Below are 12,075 nucleotides of genomic sequence, written 5' to 3'. Positions count from 1 at the left end.
TTCACCGTTGGATAGTTTTGTTTCTACAGCTGGGAGCAGCTCATTAGCATCTCAAAAAACTCAAGTAACACCTGAACTATGGCATCCTCAGGGATGACCCCAAATCCCTGGGGAGGTACAGGGGAGGCTTCCTAAGAGCAAAGTGAGAAAGAGAAAGTTCAAACCGTTTCTTCCATCTATGGTAGAGGGTAAGGAGCATATCCCCAACTCCAACATGGCTAGCTTTCTAACCATGTGACTAGATGGAGTTCTTGCCAACAACTGATCAATTGGCATGTTACTGTGGCGTGTTGCCTCTGCTGCCCAGAAAGTGAGCTGATAGCGTGGCATGATCGTTATGAGACTGTCTTACAGTAACAGTCTTCAGTCAGAGGTCTCTCCAGAGCCGTTGCAGGACTGGCTGCTGCCAGAAATCCTTCCTGCCCACAGCATCACCGTCCACAGCAACACTTGAGGATTCTTGGGATATACGAGTTATGACAACGTTAAATTTCCCTTTAGTATAGCCAAAGCACGTTTGAATTTGAATTTATGCATCCAAGCCTTACATCCCTTAATGCAATGCGATGCATCAGACGCATTGCATCTGATCCAAAGCCAGCGTAGCAGTCTACCAGGCATGCTGCGTCTGGATACCAGAGCAGTGGATATGCATTCTCTGGAGTAACAAATCATGACACTTGGTCTGGTAACCTGATGGACAAGTCGCTGAATGACTCAACTGACTGCATTGTGTAGAGTAGATGGTTTATAGTTGTGCGGCTGTTTTTCAGGAGATGAGCTTGGCCCCTTTGATCCAGTAAAAAGAACCCTTAATGCTTCAGACGTTTTGGACTATTTCACGTTTAATTAATTTAATTAACCATTTCTGTTTTTCATGGTTCTCTGCTGGGCTCTTCTGCTATGTTGGCTGTTACTGTGTCCATGCTGCATGTCCTGTTAATCTTGTTTCAGTGCTTCATTTCTTTTGGGGTTCTGTTTCAGTCCGAATTGTTAAAAAACTTCAAGTTGCAGCTTTACATTAAACTGCAGATACCTTGCCATCAATAACTTTGAGGGCCGATGCTTAGCTGAGTCTCACCGGCATTTAACACTGGAAGAGTGAGGGAGCTGACCATGTCAGAGCGTTTTTCATTTCTGTATTGATCTTCTGTGTGTAGTGCTGCTGCGTTTTGCTCTGTTAACTGTCTCTGCACCGCCACGCTTGGATCTTCCTGTTATCTAATAAGTTGACTGACTCAGTTTCATAACCAGAAAGCTGTTGCATCTCATTCTGTTTTTTTTTATTTTTGTTATTATTAGTAGATTGATACCTGGACTTTGTACTTTTCAGACGGATAAGCCATGCTATGAGATTCAACAGCATTGTTGACCCTGTATTGAGTTTATTTCACCAGTCTCCTGCATCTGTCTGATGATATTGTTTGTCAGCAGAGGGAAGCGTGAAGTGCTGCTAAATGTCCTGGTTTGGGACTTCATAAAAGTCAGTGGACCGACACCAGCAAATGACAAGAGCTCAAGAAATAACTATTGACTTTGGAAGGAGATGGCTCCCCCTCTGTGTTGAATAGGCACAGCAGGTTAGAGGGAGCAAGTTACCAGACTGGGATTACACAGCATTATCCCCCACCACACTGATGGAGCTGCTGGCCCAGGCCACTGTTCTCATCCCAGTGCAAGACTTGTGAATCCTATCAAGGTGGAAGTTATTACTGTTGTGTGCCTTTTGTCTTTTAAGCCACAATTTTTCCTTCCACTAAACCTTTCACCGAATGCTTTTATGCATTACTGCCAGCTTAGCAGCCTGTTTCTGGCTGCAAACTGTCAGGTCAGCATTCTTTGCGATGACAGCGGAGACGAGAACATAACATTTCTGTTAAACAACTCCTTTTTTTTTTGATATTATGAAACAGAATAATTTTTCTGAGAAGCTAGCTTTTGGGTTTTATTAGCCGTAAGCCATAATCATCAAAATGAACATAAATAAACATGTGAATCATACCATTCTGAATCAATACAAGTTTCTATTTTGAAACTTTTAAGTAATATTCTACGTTTTTGACATTAATTCTTTTGGTAAATTTAAGGATAAAAAAAACAGTCAGTGTAAGCTACAAATAAAGGAATCTACACCCACAGTTGAGATAACGGAAAATAAAGAAGCACACAACACCACCTGTTTACACCAGTAAACACACTGCTGTTAGTTATGATCTGCCTCTGTTGGTTGCTTGGAGACGCAGGTCCCAAATGTTTATTGCCCCACAGCAGCTCATTGATTGACACTTCTCCGACTCGCTGGCTGTGGAAACGGGCGTCTGCTGGGGTCACCTTGTCGAGGCCTCTGCATCATCTTGTGCTTCTGATCCTAACGATAACTAAATCATGTGATGTAGTTTGAGGCGGGGAGTGCAGGGAGGCGATCTTACAGTTCCACAAATAGCTGCCAGTGTGGCCCACAAGGCCAGTGCAGTAAAACATAATGTAGGTTTGAAGCCTCCAGCCAAATCTGAGCTGAAGATTGAGTGACACAGGCAGAGAGGGGAGAGTGAAACTGTCTTAAGCTTGATGGGATCCCGAGTGATGGAGTACTCTGATGCCTGATAACGGACGAGAGGAGAGAGGGTAAAAGGAGAAGCTCTCCCGTAATTCCTCTCATTTTTTTTCTGCATCTCCTTTCCATCCTGTCGCTCTTCCAATTACACTCTGCAATTTCTCCCTCTGCTCCGTGAGTCCGTCCGTCTGTCTACTCCTGCCATCCAAATTTCCTCCTAATTTCTTTGTTCCTCTTTTATCTACCTTCTCCTCTGTTCTGTGTGGTTTTTGAGACCCACCGAATGAAACGTGCTTATCTTGTTTCCTGGGATGCTCAGGGGTTTTATTGCCAATCACCTGGGTAGTGTGCTGTGTCACACATCCACATTTTTCAAACAAACAAACAAGTCTGTGGTGTTATTTGATAGACATATTCCCACTTTTTGCAACCGTTTCAAAAATATTCTTAGAACTTTGGTTCTTCTTCATTTATTTCAACAGCACAGGGTTTAAATTTGAGTATTTTTCTCCACGAAGTAAGACTTAATAACATTAGCCATGTTGATTTTATTTACTCCAATTGGTCAAGACGATGCGGTAGTGATGAGTAAACCAATTTGGTCTTTTTTAAAGTTTGACTCAACGTTTTTAGCGTTCTAGAGATTATTACTGTTGTTTGCAATACCAGCCAATGACATGTCAAGTTGCATCAATGTATTCCAGCTTTTCAAGCTGCGGTTTCTTTTGAATATTTTAGATGAGCACAACAAAAACAAAAATTTGCAGTCACACTCCACAGAAGGATCTGGGAATAGACACTCCTGCAATACTAAACAGAGAACAGGCAGGGCATCATCTATACTTACTTAAAAAATGACAACACTCTGGTGTATGAAAATGTTGGTTTTTAGTTAATATTATTGTGGTTTTGAACATAAATATAATCGCTATTACTTACATTATCAACATTAGTAGTAGTACAAGTAGGCGCCTTAAAGTGTTTTTCATTTCTTCAATCATCATCATCACACACTGTTTCTGACTTACAGACTGCAGCTCAGACACACAATTTCCCTAAAGTTATTTATGCAAATGTAGACAATACTGTAAGATATTTTAATAAACTTTTGAAAATATTACCGTATTTTCCAGACTATGGAGCGCCCCTCACTATAAACCGCCCCCACAAAGTTTTTTTTTTGTTTGTTTGTTTTTTTTTAACTGGAAACCTACACGAATAAGCCACTGGTATCTCCTCCGCTCTCGGTTTTCCACAAAGACGCAGTAGAGGGCAGCAGAGGGCTGCGTCCTTAATAAATCTGCTATTGAGGACGCAGCCCTCCGTCTCCAACGCCGAACCATGGACTCGTTCACGCCGAGCTTAGCGGCTGTCGATCTGTACTGCCAGATCCATAGCCTTCAACTTAAAAGCTGCATCATATGAACTTCTTCCTGTGGTTTCCATGATGAGGGGGTATGAGTTTGAAGAAATTTCTCCGTCGTGCCTGCTGCTAGCATGTGCTTCTTAGAGTGGCCTAGTCAAAGACTCAAGTCCAATTGAGATTTTGTAGGAAGATTTGAAAATCTATACTCACAAGGTCTCCATTCAGACTCTGACTAAACCTGACCTTGAGGAAAAGATGGGGCAGCAAAAAACACTAACAGCTCTGTTGTTCCTGTGAAAAGTGTTGGGGATTTAATGCAAATGCATATTCATTAGTTCAAAACTACAAAAAGTCAACTATTTAATTATTACCCACTACTTTCTCTTAGTCTACCACAAAAAAACACAATAAATGCATCAAGTTCTGGTTGTGAAATGGCAAAATGTGACAAGGACTGCAAGGCGATGTAGCTTAGTCTTGTTGATGCAACCACTGCACTGTACTTCCAGGTCGTTGCAGGGGTAATGCCACTTTTAATGAGGCGGATGCCAAAAACAGTTTCTGCAGACACTCACCAGTTCAAAGTTTAGGCTTGTCTGAATTGCCTCAGGTGAAACTATCAAAGACCTTGATCATACCTTCAATTTTTCCTGCATCCTGGCACAGGATAACACTTCTGAGCGTAGTTCAACAGCTGCTGCTTTCATCCACTTTATCGAGATATAAATAAGATATAGCTGAAGGTAATCGATTTGCATGAAGCGTAACTATTGGGGTGGGCTTTGCTGGGTTCATGTGTGTTTAGTGAGAGCCGTTCCCAAAAGTCAAATTTTATACCTAAAAACTTGATTTTAGACGGCTAAGACTTTATTTTATTTAAAAAAAAAAATAAAATAAAAATAACAACCCCCCCCCCAGCAACCCTTCAGGACTTGGGGGAACTGGTGATTCAGGTCACTGATGTCTGCAGATGCTGAACGATCCTGTCGAGTGAATATAAACCAAAACGTAGAATGAGCGTATCAGCCATAAATCTATGAAATAAAGAATTACAGCAGTTCAGCCTGCAAAAGCGGGTCCAGCCCTGTAGTACAGTAACAAACTGGCAACTGAAATATTTTGAGTTTATCACAGTAACCTCTCTCTCTCTCTCTCTCTACCTCTCTCTCTCTCTCTCTCTCTCTCTCTCTCTATATATATATATATATATATATATATATATATATATATATATATATATATATATATAGTATAGTATAGTATATTTATATATATAGTAAAAAAATGACCTAACACAAGTGGGCATTTTATTATTACCTGCAATTCTTGCACTGTTTTGGTGTGGAATATTTTTATGTACTCATTTTTTTGTCATGGCAGTTAAATAGGAAATAGAAGAAATGCATGTCACTTTGTGATAAGGAGTGTTAACCACCTGAGAAACACAAACTTGTCACACTGTGGGGTCGGGGTGTTGGCATATTATATCATGAAGAGTTAGAATCTGTTACTGATCTGCCAAAGCAGAGAGGATCATAAGATTGTTTTTATGGTATGCTGCATGCAGTGCAGTTCTTTGTTTTGGCCCAGTTTTGTTTTCCTCCCCAACAAACAATGACAAGGACGAAACAGTTTGTCTTCTTAGTTAGCCTTATTAGTTCAACCTGTTACCAGTGTGGACTATCAGCATTTTAGCTGCAGGTATAAGTCCAGATAACAGGAGGAGTCTGAAAAGTAGAGCATATATTTTACTTTTTGTGTTAAAATAGCAAATGAACTCAGAAAACATCCTTCAAAATAAGAGCCTTAACCATATTGCTTACTCTTTGAACTTCAAATAGCAACTACCGTATTTTTCGGATAATAAGCCGTTACTTTTTCCCCCACGCTTTGAACCATTCGGCATAAAACCCGGTGTGGCTTTTCTGTGGATTTTTCTTCAACCACCAGGGGGCTCTTTAGCAGGAAGTGAATCATCGGAAGTCAAAATTGGAAATCAAAGAAGAAAGTGCTGATTTTCAGTCTAACACATAAATATGCTTTGATCTAAATGCATACTTCGTAGCTCTGTTTGTATTGCAGTGGGTCAATGTCCTGCTGAAAGGTGAATGTCCAATCATAGACATTATTGTCCCAAAGTCTTCTGCTGCCTCCAAAAGGTTTTCTTTTGTATTTAGCTCTGTCCATATTTCTTCAGCTTCTTGTTTGAAGAAGAGAGCTGTGATTGTTCAACTTTTGGGAGTTTTTTTTTTTTATTCTTCTTTTTTACATTGTTAGTTTTTCTCTGACCTGATTTGCATGCAGGTTACAAAATATTAAATTTTTGTATCATCTGACCAGCCTTCCTTCTTCCTGTGACCGCCACATGGCTTATCTCAAACTACAAGCGGCTCCTCTTATGGGTTTATCTCAAGAATGGCTTTGTTCTTGCAGACAGGCCAGATTTGTGGAGTGCATAACTAATAGCTTTCTGTTGGCAGATTCTCCCTCCTGAGTTGTGAGTCTCTGCAACTCCTCCAGCTTTACCATTGTCCTCTTAGCTGCTTCTCTGATTTACACTCTCTCTGCTCGGGCAGCCATGTCTTGCTAGGTTTGCTGCTGTTGTGCCACACTCTTTCCATTTCCAGATGATTGAACTGAGCTCTGTAAGATGTCCGAAGCTTGAGATGTTTACAATCTAATTGTGCTTTAAACTTCTCCATAACATTCTTCCCGACTTCCCCGTTTTGCTCTTTGGTCTTTGTGATCAAGGAACAAAGACAGTTTCTTTCCCAATGTTTTCTAACAAATCTATAAGGTCTTTACAGAACAGCTGGATTTAGTCAGACTTTATATCTACTTTATATCTTTTCATATCTATGATACACTTTTAAGATTTTAAATCAGAAATTAAAAAACTGCATCTTTTTGCAATTCCCACTGTTGTGAGTTGTTTTATTATATTAGATCCCACCAAAAAATTCATTTACATGTAAGGTTAAAATGTGGCAAAATATAAAAAAGCTTGAAAGTTACGTTTACTTCCGCAACAGACTGTATGTGCAAGATGTAAATGCAATGGTGTGGAGGATTTCTGAAATACAAATCAAAAACATATCTACTAATTGTAAATATTTGTCTACAGTAACTTGAAACAAATGTCATTTCTCTGTGTTTTTCTTTTATTTTTTTATTTTTTTTTGTCTACGTGAGGTTCAAGGGTAGCACAAAATCCACGTGAGGTGACTGCTGGATCTTATCTGGGCTTCGGCTTTCAGTAATGATATTTTTAATGTGTCCTGCTAAATATAGCACCTTGAGCACTTGCGTGAGTGGTGTGACTGAGGGGGGCAAAGACATTTAAGTCAGGAGGGCCAGTGTGGAGCAAAACCAGAGCGAACGCATAAGGGAGAATCAGGTGAAGCACATGCAGTTTGCCTCCTGCAGCTCGGGCCACTGGAGGACAAAGACAGACAGTAAAAGAAGGAATTTAGTGCTGTGATTCAGGAAAGCAAAGAGCAACCCCTCTAAGTCATTATTGATGTGAAGTTGCTTGATGCCAAACGTCTGCTGGCAGGCAGGAGAGACAGCTGAAAGTCAAGAGGGAGGCAGGTGGGTGAGGAGAGAACTAATGAGTTGGAGACCCAGAAAAAGAGCCCTCGGATCCCGTTTCATCCAATTCTGATCAAACGAAACAGAAGACGGACCAGGTTTAGCGAAATGTCAAACACATCTTTCTCCATTCACTTTGCCTACGATCTCATCGGTAGCTAGCGGCTACTGTTTAAGGGTTTGCTGGAAATGCCGTGACTGTTTCAATGTCTCAATCATGATCTCCGTAAACATACGGCTCTACTTCTGCACGGTTCTCAACAGATGACACAGCGCCTCTAGTGTTGTACAGAACTGTTTGGCTTAGGGAACCTCGGCCTCATCTTTGCTTTATGCAAATGAATCAAATGGTTTGGTTCTGTTTCTTTAATCAGAACATGATCTTCTATGTGTACTGAAGCAGTTCATTGGCAAAGCAGATGGACCCGTGGTTCTCTAAATTTAAAAAATTGAATTTTTTTCTGCTCAGCGTTAACATTTTGACAATTTATGTTTGGTGGTAAGCTCAAAGTCTCTGAGGTTGGACGGCCTCGATGCCATCATCCCTCCACAGACTCTCTGTTAGTTGTTTTTTAAAAGGTTTTGTTGGCTCTAGTGGCCTTTATTTGAAAGTAGTTCGACAGGAAACAGGGGTAGCAAGAGAGAGGAGACATGTGGCAAATGTCGCCAGGCTGGGAATCGAACCTGCAACCACTGCCACGAGGACTAAGGCCTCCATACGTGGTTGTGCTTTGCCACCACCACAGCACCCCCCTCTGTTGGTTTTTAGTTGAGGTACATTCTGGACAGGTTGCCAGTCCATCATCGGGTAACACAGGACAAGTTAGAGAGACCAGTTAATTGACCAGTCATGTTTCTGGACTCCGGGAGGAAGCCAGAGTACCCAGAGAGAACCATGAATTTTGCACACTGATATCCGTTTTTTACATTTGTATAATAAAACGTTTATTATTCAGTGTAAATTATTACCGAAGAATTTCAACCTGAACAGCTCATCCAACCAAAATTCTAATTTCTATCAAGCATTAGGTATTTTACTTGTTTTCTCTGCTCTTTTCAATTAATATTATTATGTTAGTCAAGTTATCATCGATTTTAGATTCTTTAGGATTTTTACACAACTTTAACAAATGTGGAGGGCTATGTATGACACATGTATCCCCAATTATATGTTGTACTTGCTTTGTATAATTGCACACAATCCGTCATTTTGCACATTCGCTGAATGGCGTATTGATCCTCTGAAGAGCCATGGAGATTTTCCTGGCCTCGGTCAGGTGGGGGTAACCAGGACCAAGGACGACTCGTTTGATGTAGCGTTTTGTTTTAAAGCAAGCAGAGAATTTAATTTATGAGCAACTTATTCTCTAGAATTTCACACTGTGTGAGCACTTTATTAGTCTCGGCGTACCTTTACTGGGTCACGCCACACACTGTGCTCAGGCAGCCTCACCTTTTAATGAGATGTTGGAAAACATCTTACGGGGCTCTGCGCTACATGACCGGATTGTGTTATTTTTGCAGCTTTGCCAACGGCAGGTTAATATTATGAATCCTCCCTTCTACCTCAAGATAAGCTTTTCTTCTGGATGCAGGGTAAGTGCACGAGCAGCTAAAGTTTTGGAAAGACATTCAGAAGGCTATAAGAACTATAGATTACCAGAGTAAAGAATGTGGAAATTCTGGCTGTGTCATGAATTTTGCACACTGACACTGGCTAACTGGATGTCCTGATTTTAGACTTTAGACTTTATTGTCCCAAAGGGGAAATTCATTTCCACCAAGCTACCGCTGCACTCCCATCATCAAATAGACAATAGCAACCACATGAACAATAACAAACGTGCCCTGGCTGAAATTCAGCGTCGAGAGCAAGGTAAACCCATTTCATCTGTACAGATACTTGAGCTGGATTGTCTTAAATTACTGATTAAAGTCAGCAAACTGTCTGTTTTATTCAAACCTGTGGATCAATTAAAAAGTGATTTCTGGTGGTTTATTTTACTGTTATTAAAACATTGATCTAATTACTTGTCCTTGTACTTAAAGAGAGACTCAGTCATCATTGCATCATTCTCTAAGTGTGGGCGCCTCGACTGGCGCCGCACAGCTGAGCAGTTGTTAGTGCTGTTGCTTTGCAACAAGAGGGTTTTAAATCTGGGACTTTCTGCCTGGGGTTTGTATGTGCTCTATGTGTCCTCTAGCTGCTTTCCACATTCCCAAAGTATGCGTGTTAGGATAATTCATCACCAAATTCTGAATGCACGTGGATGCTAGTTTGTACTGGTCATATTGGAAATGGATGCTTGTCCAGATTAAGTTAATGAAATGTTGATCTGATTTGCTGCTCTTCATCACTACAAGTAACACAAAAATCAAGTAGGATTTAGTATGGGGTTTAAGGCTGGTTATATTGCAACTAATTTATTCACTAGAAATCTTTTCTTTCTGCACACATGACATTTAGGTGTAGGTTGCAGCAAAAGCTGGTTTGAAAACATTTTCCACTTGCTTCCTCCACATGTCAGCCTAAACAGAGATTAGACGCCTTTATTCCCATCTTGGTGTAGCCTGAGAAAAGAACAGGTTTGGATTATAGATAGACTTAAGATTTTGACCCCAAAATATCTTATCATTGTCAGATAATTCGATAAGGTCATTGTTAATTTATTAATTCTCACTGCACTTAAAAAAAAAAAAAAAAAAACATTATAATATATTAGAAAACATTGCTATATTTTGCCTCTGGAAATGAACAAAAACTACATCTTTGCATGACAGAAACAAGCCACAAAAGACTTTCAGTTGTATTAGTCGAGGTTCTACAACATACATGCCACACTTTTCAGATTTCTCTTTTTGTTTGATTTTTTTTGTTTGTTTGTTTTGGAAAACCCTGCCTTTTTCCTTCGCTTCAGTTGTGTTTCGTCTTGTACGTTGAAGTTTATGATAGTGATGTGACAAAAATGTTAAAATGCTCCAGGATGATGAGTACAGGTTAAGTCCCGTGTGGTTTGATAAGCACAATCGTTCTGTATAGATCATTCAAGTCTCTGTAGCTGCTGATCTTCATTTAATAGTGTAGTGGAGCGGATAAAATATTCTGAAATACATTTTCTAGTAATAGCAACAGAAACTGGCTCAAAGCTCGTCACAAATTGCTTCTTTGTTGCATTTTTTTTTTATGGCTGGAAGCAGAAAATGCCAACGGTATCATCTTTGTGATGCACCGAGCTGCTTTCCCGGCTGCTCTCTGCTGTTTGATATGATGGCTGACATTATCAGTGTTTGTGGTGAAATGCTAATTCTTCTTCCGCTCTGTGTGTGTGTGTGTGTGTGTCTGCCACCTTAGATGATGTGTTGGCGAGGGATGCCGGCGAGTGTGTGATCTGTCTAGAGGAGCTGCAGCAAGGGGACACCATAGCTAGACTGCCGTGCCTCTGCATCTACCACAAAAGGTGACTGACACACACACGCGCACACACACACGCATACGCAGACAGATTTGAATCACTGGCTCTTATATCAGTTTTGCACTTCTTCTAATTAAATCCCCTCCCCTCACAGCGCTGTGTAAAGGTTTAAAGATTGATTGCTCTGCTTTACTTTGATGCAAACATTATTCAATCATTTGTTTAAAGATAAAAGTGATCCATGCAGCATTTCTGCTCTCTGTCATATGAAGTGTTTCACTTTATTAAAAAGTTAAACAAAGAGATGAGCTGGTATCGAGAGTCAAAGTAGCACAATGCAAAGGAATTAATAAGTTGCATAAATGTTCACTTTATGTCATCGTTTTAATAAAATTGGAAGTTCATTTATTGCATAAATCAATCTGTTTTATTCAAATTATTTAAATATTTCAAAACAAAAATTTAGAAGAACATATTTAAACAATCAAATGTGGAAATTATTCATTCTAATTTATTAAATGTAATAGCTTATATAATTCTGAAATAATTAACCACCATCAAAGTCTGTGGCAAACTCTGCAAAGGTGATTGGTCTGCCATTAAACCACTGTTACCAGTTTGACCAGTGAAATGTTGGAGTCTACTAGATGAACGAGAGTCAGAGATTAAATTATTTTATGATGAAGTGCAGCACAGAAAATATCAAATAACTGTTGAGATCGTGTTGTTTTAACAATTCAATTCAATAATACTTTATTAATCCAAAGGGAAACTAAGTAGTAAATATTAACATGCAATAAATTCAAGTTTGCCTTATAATTATATTTGCCTTATAACGCCATATAATTTACAATAAATTATATGTTTCTGTATTTAAGTAATTATTGACACATTTCTTGAACTTTAACAAATTTTTACTTATTGTACACATTTATAATTTTAGATTTAATTTTAGAATGCATTTATTTTTTTCTGCACGCAGTACTGCTTTACTGAAACTGTATAGTATACTATGTTGCCAAACTAAATTGCCTTCACACAAACATAAACTTGAGTGACATCCCATTCTTAATCCAAAGTGCTTAATAGCACAACTTCAAAGAACGTATTCTTTCCTGCCCAGCATCCACTGAAGAAAAAAAAAAAAAAAA

This window comes from Poecilia latipinna, unplaced genomic scaffold (genome assembly GCF_001443285.1).
Source record: "Poecilia latipinna isolate Pla-1442-1.1 unplaced genomic scaffold, P_latipinna-1.0 Scaffold1348, whole genome shotgun sequence".
NCBI classification, from domain to species: Eukaryota; Metazoa; Chordata; class Actinopteri; order Cyprinodontiformes; family Poeciliidae; genus Poecilia; species Poecilia latipinna.
The sequence above is the reverse complement of the archived record's forward strand: the minus strand, read 5'-3'. Positions refer to the sequence as shown.